This window comes from Dipodomys spectabilis, unplaced genomic scaffold (assembly GCF_019054845.1).
Source record: "Dipodomys spectabilis isolate Male_0828 unplaced genomic scaffold, ASM1905484v1 ptg000106l, whole genome shotgun sequence".
Taxonomy (NCBI): domain Eukaryota; kingdom Metazoa; phylum Chordata; class Mammalia; order Rodentia; family Heteromyidae; genus Dipodomys; species Dipodomys spectabilis.
The window spans coordinates 327,451-334,302 of record NW_024870783.1 but is presented as its reverse complement, the minus strand read 5'-3'; positions in this window follow the sequence as shown (position 1 = coordinate 334,302).

Below are 6,852 nucleotides of genomic sequence, written 5' to 3'. Positions count from 1 at the left end.
ATCCAGGAGATTTGATCAGTGAAGTCAAGGTCATGATGAGCCTTTATGTCAAACTAGGACTGGAAAGACCTCCTTGGGGAGCACTATGCAAATCAGCAGGTGGGTGCAGCAATGTGAGAAGAACAAAGCAGAGGGCAAGGGCATCTCTCTGGTGAAGAAAGTGACTTAAATTTCTTCTGTGTTTGAAGAAAAGACCCACAAATACCAGGCTGGCTCCAGCAGTGTCTAGAAGGACCCATCTCCCCTGATGCTTGGATCTGCAGGGAGGATGTGGTGTACTTGACCCTGTCAACTTGAAACACTAGAGGCCCAATTCAATTGAAATGTGTGTCCAGGAGAGTCTTGCTGAAGGGTCAATTTGATTGGCCCTCTTCTGGTTATTCTAGGGAAAGATACTGTACACAGATTTTATTTGCCATTGTTTTCTCAAAACTTCTATCCAATAACAATGTGGTTACAACTAGGTAAGGAAATCAAATACATACTTGAGTTAATCTGACATCACTGAAACAAAGTTAACTTATGATTAGCAAGTTATCAACAACTGTTAGAGATGTTCTTTATAAGCCAGACACTGGTAGCTCATGTCCGTGGAGGCTGAGTTCTGAACACATGGTTCAAACCCAGTCCAGGCTGAAAGTTCCCTTTGTGACTCTTATCTCCAATTAATCATTCAGAAATTGGAGGTGGTGCTGTGGCTGAAAGTGGTAGAGTGTTAGCTTTGGGCAAAAGAGCTCAAGATCAGCACCCACGTCCTGAGTTCAATCTCTACAAGTGATAAAAAAAAAAAAGGTCCTTCATAGTAGGCCTATTAAATTAAGTTATTATGATCACTTGTGTCAAAACAAAATAACCCAGAGCATAAAATCCTGCTAATAACATTTCTAAATGAAAGAGAAAAATGACAGAGAAAACCAAATTTTCCATAGTCCATTTCACAATCAATAAATATGGAATGACACTTCTTCAGCATAACTCTTCACCAGACTAACAGCAGCATTCTTAATATTTCTCTCTCTTCTATAAGACAGAATGGACAAGAATGCCAGTTACTTTCAGTCAGTTAGTAAGACTATTGCAACATCTATTTTTTTAATCTTTCTGCAGAGTCTGCTCCTGGAAAAGTTATTAACTCTTTATGAGACCCTCCTTGTCCTGCCTGCATTCCATGTGGACAGCCATAGCCAGGACTCCACACCTCATAGCATGACCCAGCAAGAACTGTTTTCATGTCTCTGTATAACAAACACTCAAGATTAAGTCTTCCCTAAAGCTTCATAATAAGCTACTAAGAAACTGAATGCTGGTTCAGACTTGTACAGAGGAATTCATATTCCACTTACACCATCCAGAGTCTGAAGAACAAACATATCTGTTGCTTTGGCCACTGTGACATTTTCTTATGGGTTTCACAAAAAGTTTTTTCTATTAAACTTATTTTGTAGCAAATTTTTATTGTGATTAAGTGATTAAATAAATTTCACAAATTTCACAGGATGGTAATACTTACAGTCACAAAGTAAGTGATACTTATAGTCACAAACACAAGAATGTGTGGGATAAATTATCTTTATCATTGTTCATAAAGTTTGTTAATTCTATGAGCTCTGACAATACAATTATTTCTTCCACATGGGGTGATATATACATGTCTTTCCTTTTGCTTAGTGTCAGCTTTTTCCTCTTTGCTGCTCATTCCCTCCCTACCATTGCTTCCATTGAGTTGCTTAGTTCGCTTTGATCAATGTCAATTGCAGCTGATAGATCCCACTGTTGTATGTTTTCCCTGTTTCTCTCTGTTTCTCTGTCATCCTCCTAGTTTCCTTCTGATGTGCACATATATACCATATATGTGGTATATATTATTTTTAAATATGTTTTTTTTTTTTGGGTCCGGTCGTGGGCTTAAACTCTGGGCCTGGGCGCTGTCCCTCAGCTCTTCAGCTCAAGGCTAGCACTCTACCACTCAAGCCACAGAGCCACTTCCGGCTTTTTTCTTTTTGCTTATGTGGTGCTGAGGAATCGCACCCAGGGCCTCTGGCTTGCAAGGAAAGTGCTCTACCACTGAGCCACCTTCCCAGCCCTTAAATATGTTTTTTATTTTAAAAACACCATACAGAGGGTATGAGCAAGGTAATGAGTACATTTCTTGTCAAGCATTGTTGCCTCCTCCTTTGTTTCCTCTTCCCATCCATTCCCTTCTCCTCCACTTTCCCCCCTCCAACCCACCCACCTTATTCCCCCTCAGCACCAAAGTTGCAAAGTTCATTTTTCGACAAAACGTCTTGTACATCTCATTATTGCAGTGGGGGCACATGTATCCCTATTTAAACAATTTGTTTTTTCCCTTCTCCTCCCTAAATTATACCAACACCAAATACAGTGAAAACATGGTTTACACCATAGGGGAGTGACATACAAAGCAACAAAGAAATCATCTTGTAAGTATGTTATTTGTAAATTATTTCATTTATTCCTTTGCTGCTTGCTTATGCAAAGAGAATGAGCATACTTTTTGAGATACCAGGACTGAAAGAAAGTTCCAAACAGAAATTAAATGCCCATCACATGGAAGGGGAAATGACTAACACAGGTAATTTCCCATTAGGTTGTAACTTCAATCGTGTATATGAGTTATAAATAATATAGATCAAAAGAAATGATATAAATCAAAATGATATACATCAAAAAAAACCTTTTATTTCCCCCACCCCAAGGATGAGCAACCATAAGAAGACTCATATATGACTAAATTTTTGTGCATTTTTTTACTTTGTGTGTGTTTGTGTGTGTGTGTGTGTGTGTGTGTGTGTGTGTGTGTGTGTGTGTGTGTGTGCGTGTCTTGGGACTTGAACTCAGGGTCTGGTCCATGGCCCTGAGCTTTTGTACTCAAGGTCAGCACTCTACTACCTGAGCCACATCTCCATTTCTGTAATTGTTGGTTAACTGGAGGAAATATTCTCTTGTACTTTCCTTTCCTTGGCTCGCTTTGAACTGGGATCAGCAGGTCTCAGCCTTCTGTTTAGGTAGCTTTTCAGGCATGAGCCACCCGCACTGGCCTCTTGTAGATACATAAGCCATGTAGAACACCAGGATTTGAATTTATACTTCTCAAAACAGGACAAAGTATAGCTCTCCTTGCCAAACAACCAGGCATGGTAGGGTTTCATTCTCAGGCTTGGAACATTGTGAAGTTGCTGATCAGTCCTGCTGAACATTTGCCCTCAACTGCACACCAGGTGATGGTCTGCTCTTCCCAGGTGTTGTGCACTTGTAGAGGCTCAGTAGTGGTCATTGTTTTTGGCAAGTTTGATGCAGCGAAGCACCAGGAAATATAAAAAGATAATAAGTTAAAATGTTGTCATGAATTGGAGAAGAGTGATTGATAAATTATCTCTCAATTGACCAGGGAAAGAAAAATATTACCTCAGCCCCCCCCCCCAAAATATGAAGCAAAACTATTTTCAACATTATACTAAATGAGGAAAACTGAAATTATGAAAGTATTTCCTCAAAAGTAAGAATACATAAGCATAACCAGGAGATGAAACATCTCTAAAAGGAAAACTATTATAATAAAAATAAATGAAATGCACAAATGCATACATACATAGAGCTTTTTTATTTTACCTAGACAGCCTTCTCTTTCCTATGTGAATCCAAAGTAATGGCACAACCCTGACACCCCAGAGTATATAGATATGTCATTTACAAGTCAGGAGAGGCATGATAAAGTCTGAGCTGAGGGCCGTGTAGAGAAAAGAATGTTAGGATAAACAGGATCTTCTCAGTCGCTTACAGAAGAAAAAGTGTATGTACATCTACAAACAATACCAGAAATGCATCCAATTTAGTTGATGTTTTTTTGATTCTGATCCATAAACTAAGCAGGGTTACACCTTCACCTGATAGGCAACATTCTTGAATTCAAGCTCACTGAGAATGGAGCCTGAGTCCTGCTTCCTCACCATGGCTGGAAAAGCAGGAAGAAGAGAAGCAAGTCTGCAACTACATGTCCAAACTACATGTCAATTCCTAAGGCTGATCCTGCTCAGGGAGAGCTGGTTTGGTGACTTAGTTTCCCTGCAATGCCATGGAGAACACAGATATCTTGCGCTGGTAGAAAAATTTATGGAATAGTTATAAAATCAAAGTTCTGGAAGCCGGGAAGTCTAGAGTGTCATCTGTTTTAGACTCTCTTCCTGACTGTTCACTTTCTTGTAATGACCTCACAAGGACTTTGATGTCTGTGACAGAGACACAGACAGGGCCATCCAGGGCCACATCTCCTCAAGACACTAGCACTACAGGACTTGCTACAGTCTCAGAGACCTCACATCACCTCACTCACTGTTACAGAGTTCTCCAAGGGCACATCTCCTTGAAAGGTGGCCTTTGCTGATAAATAAGGCAAGAAAAAGAGGCAAAGCCAAGCTTCCAGTCTATAAATTCCAAAAACAGAAGACATTCCCCCACAATTCAGCCTGCTGACAGCTCCTTCTGAGTGTCCCTGGTGTTAGTCAAATACCCAAGCCTGGAGACTCTTTGTTGATGATAAAACACTAAACTCTGTGATTTCCATAGAAAACTTAGCTAGATAGCTCTTTTAATATATACTGTGGGATTTCACTGCCATCTAGTGGTATTATTCTAACATTAAATGTTTTAAAATCAGGAATTTTTAAAATTTTTTATTAATTAAATTTTAATTTGACTTTATTGTAAAAATGCTGTACAAAGGGGTTACATTTACATGAGTAAGGTAATGAGTACATTTCTTGTCAAGCATTGTTACTCCCTCCTTTGATTTTCTCCTACTATCCCTTCCCTCCCTCAGACCTCCCCCACAAAGTTGTAAAGTTCATTTCCAATATAGAGTCTTGTGGATATCATCATTGCAATGGGTCATTCTGTGTCCTTGTTCAGCGTTTTGTTATTCCCTTTCCCCTCCCCAAATTAGACAAATGTATATACAAAATTCAGGGTAACAAATTCAGTACAGTGAAAACAGGGTATATACCATAGGGGGAAGAACGTACAAAAGAAAAAAAAAATCATATAGTACATTAAAAACAACAACAAAGAAAGACCTCTTGTGTCCATATCTTAGGATTCAGGTTTCCCTCATTTGCAATAATTAGGATACATCTAGGATATTTTTTATCAGAAAAGCAGAAAAGCTTAAAAAAACTATGTACATATGACCATCTAAGATGATGCTAAACTAAATGGACCCCAGCATTCTTTTTTCAGGAAGAGATATAAATTACATTTTGAGATGTGTTTTTAACTTTTCTATGGATTAAATTCAGATAAGATGGGAGTTTTGTGTTTGTGGTGTGTGAATATATCTCTGTCTGTATCTGAGTGTGTATATGTGTTTGTGTGCTTGTGTGTGTGTGTCAGTGGTTTGCCAGTGATAAGTTGAAGATTAAGAGCTAGTAAGTCCACACAGGTGAAGATAGAGAAAAAAGAGGCAAAAGCTGCACAGAGATCCCCAAATGTCTCCGTTCCAAACTCAGGTAATTTACTAAGTATGAATCACTGACTGCATGTGGAGGGCTGAAGTGGTGAGGAAATATTTATCACTATTTGTTGCATGACATGGTACAGGTGGAGAGAATCAATGGCTCACCTTGTGCTTGTGTGGCTTGAGTACTGAGTAGCTAATTTTGGCTTCCTGGACTCTGTCTGCTGGGAAAGTATTCTAATTGGAAGGAAAGGAGCCTGTTGCTCTCCCTGTGTATTTGTCACTGTTCTTAATCACAGTTGTCAAGTGTGCTCAGCACAAGATGATTTATCTCAGGATATGGATTTGTTCACAAACTTTGAGAAGTCAAGGCAGAAGTTCTGGCACCCTTTCCAAGAGTGGAGTTGAAGATGGAGCCAGTAGGATGAGCACTGGCTACTGGGATTCTCTATTCAGTGATCTCTTGCAGAGAAGAGCTGTCCCTTTCCTCCTGCTCTGAGATTATAGAACCCAGTCATGAGTGCTCAGAATCCACCTCCTGGCCTGCAGCTCCTCTTGTGCTGTTTACATCCACATTTCACACTCCTGAGGATAAATCCAATCCATGTGTTCATGAACTGATTCATTTTTAATGACTTGCTTCACTAATACATACATTCCCACATTTAAACTCTGACTTAAAAAAATCTACCTCAACATATTGTTACCACTACAACTAATAGCCATTTCTCTCAAGTCAGTGCTTGGGACCCCAAATGCTTCTGGTGCCTAATTCATCTTCCATCATTGGTTAGAAAGTAAGCTAGGGCCTAAGTTAGGAAGATGTGTTACTTAGCTTTCCCTTATTGTGGCTAAGACCTCAGTAAAAACAATATAAAGGGCAGAGTACTTGATTGCAACTCTTAGATCATAAAGTCTAGTCTACCATGTGGGCAGTTTGGTGAAGATCACAACATGGCACCCAAGAAACAGAGGAAATGTTCTACCTGGTGGCTATATCTTGCTTCCCTTTTCATTTGATGAGATCCTAGCCTTTTGTAAGGGGCTGTGTATAATAAGGTGGGCCTTCTCTCTTAGGAAATTCTCTCTAGAGAATCTCGCACAGCCAGGTCCAGAAGTATATTTTTTCATCTCCAAGCAATCCAACCTAGAGAACCATCATAAAATTTCATCAGAATTTTTCTGTTTCCTTAAACCTTTCAAAGAAAATAGTGAGTATAGAAAGAAGAATATTGAGCCATATATACATGGTTTCCTCTAAAGTCTACATGCTGTGTGTTCATACATATCTTTCTTTAAGACAGTCTCTGCAAAGGATAAACTATGTTTCATTGGATCCCTGATAATTTCTCTGTGTGTGTATTGTAGCTGCATGTTTATCC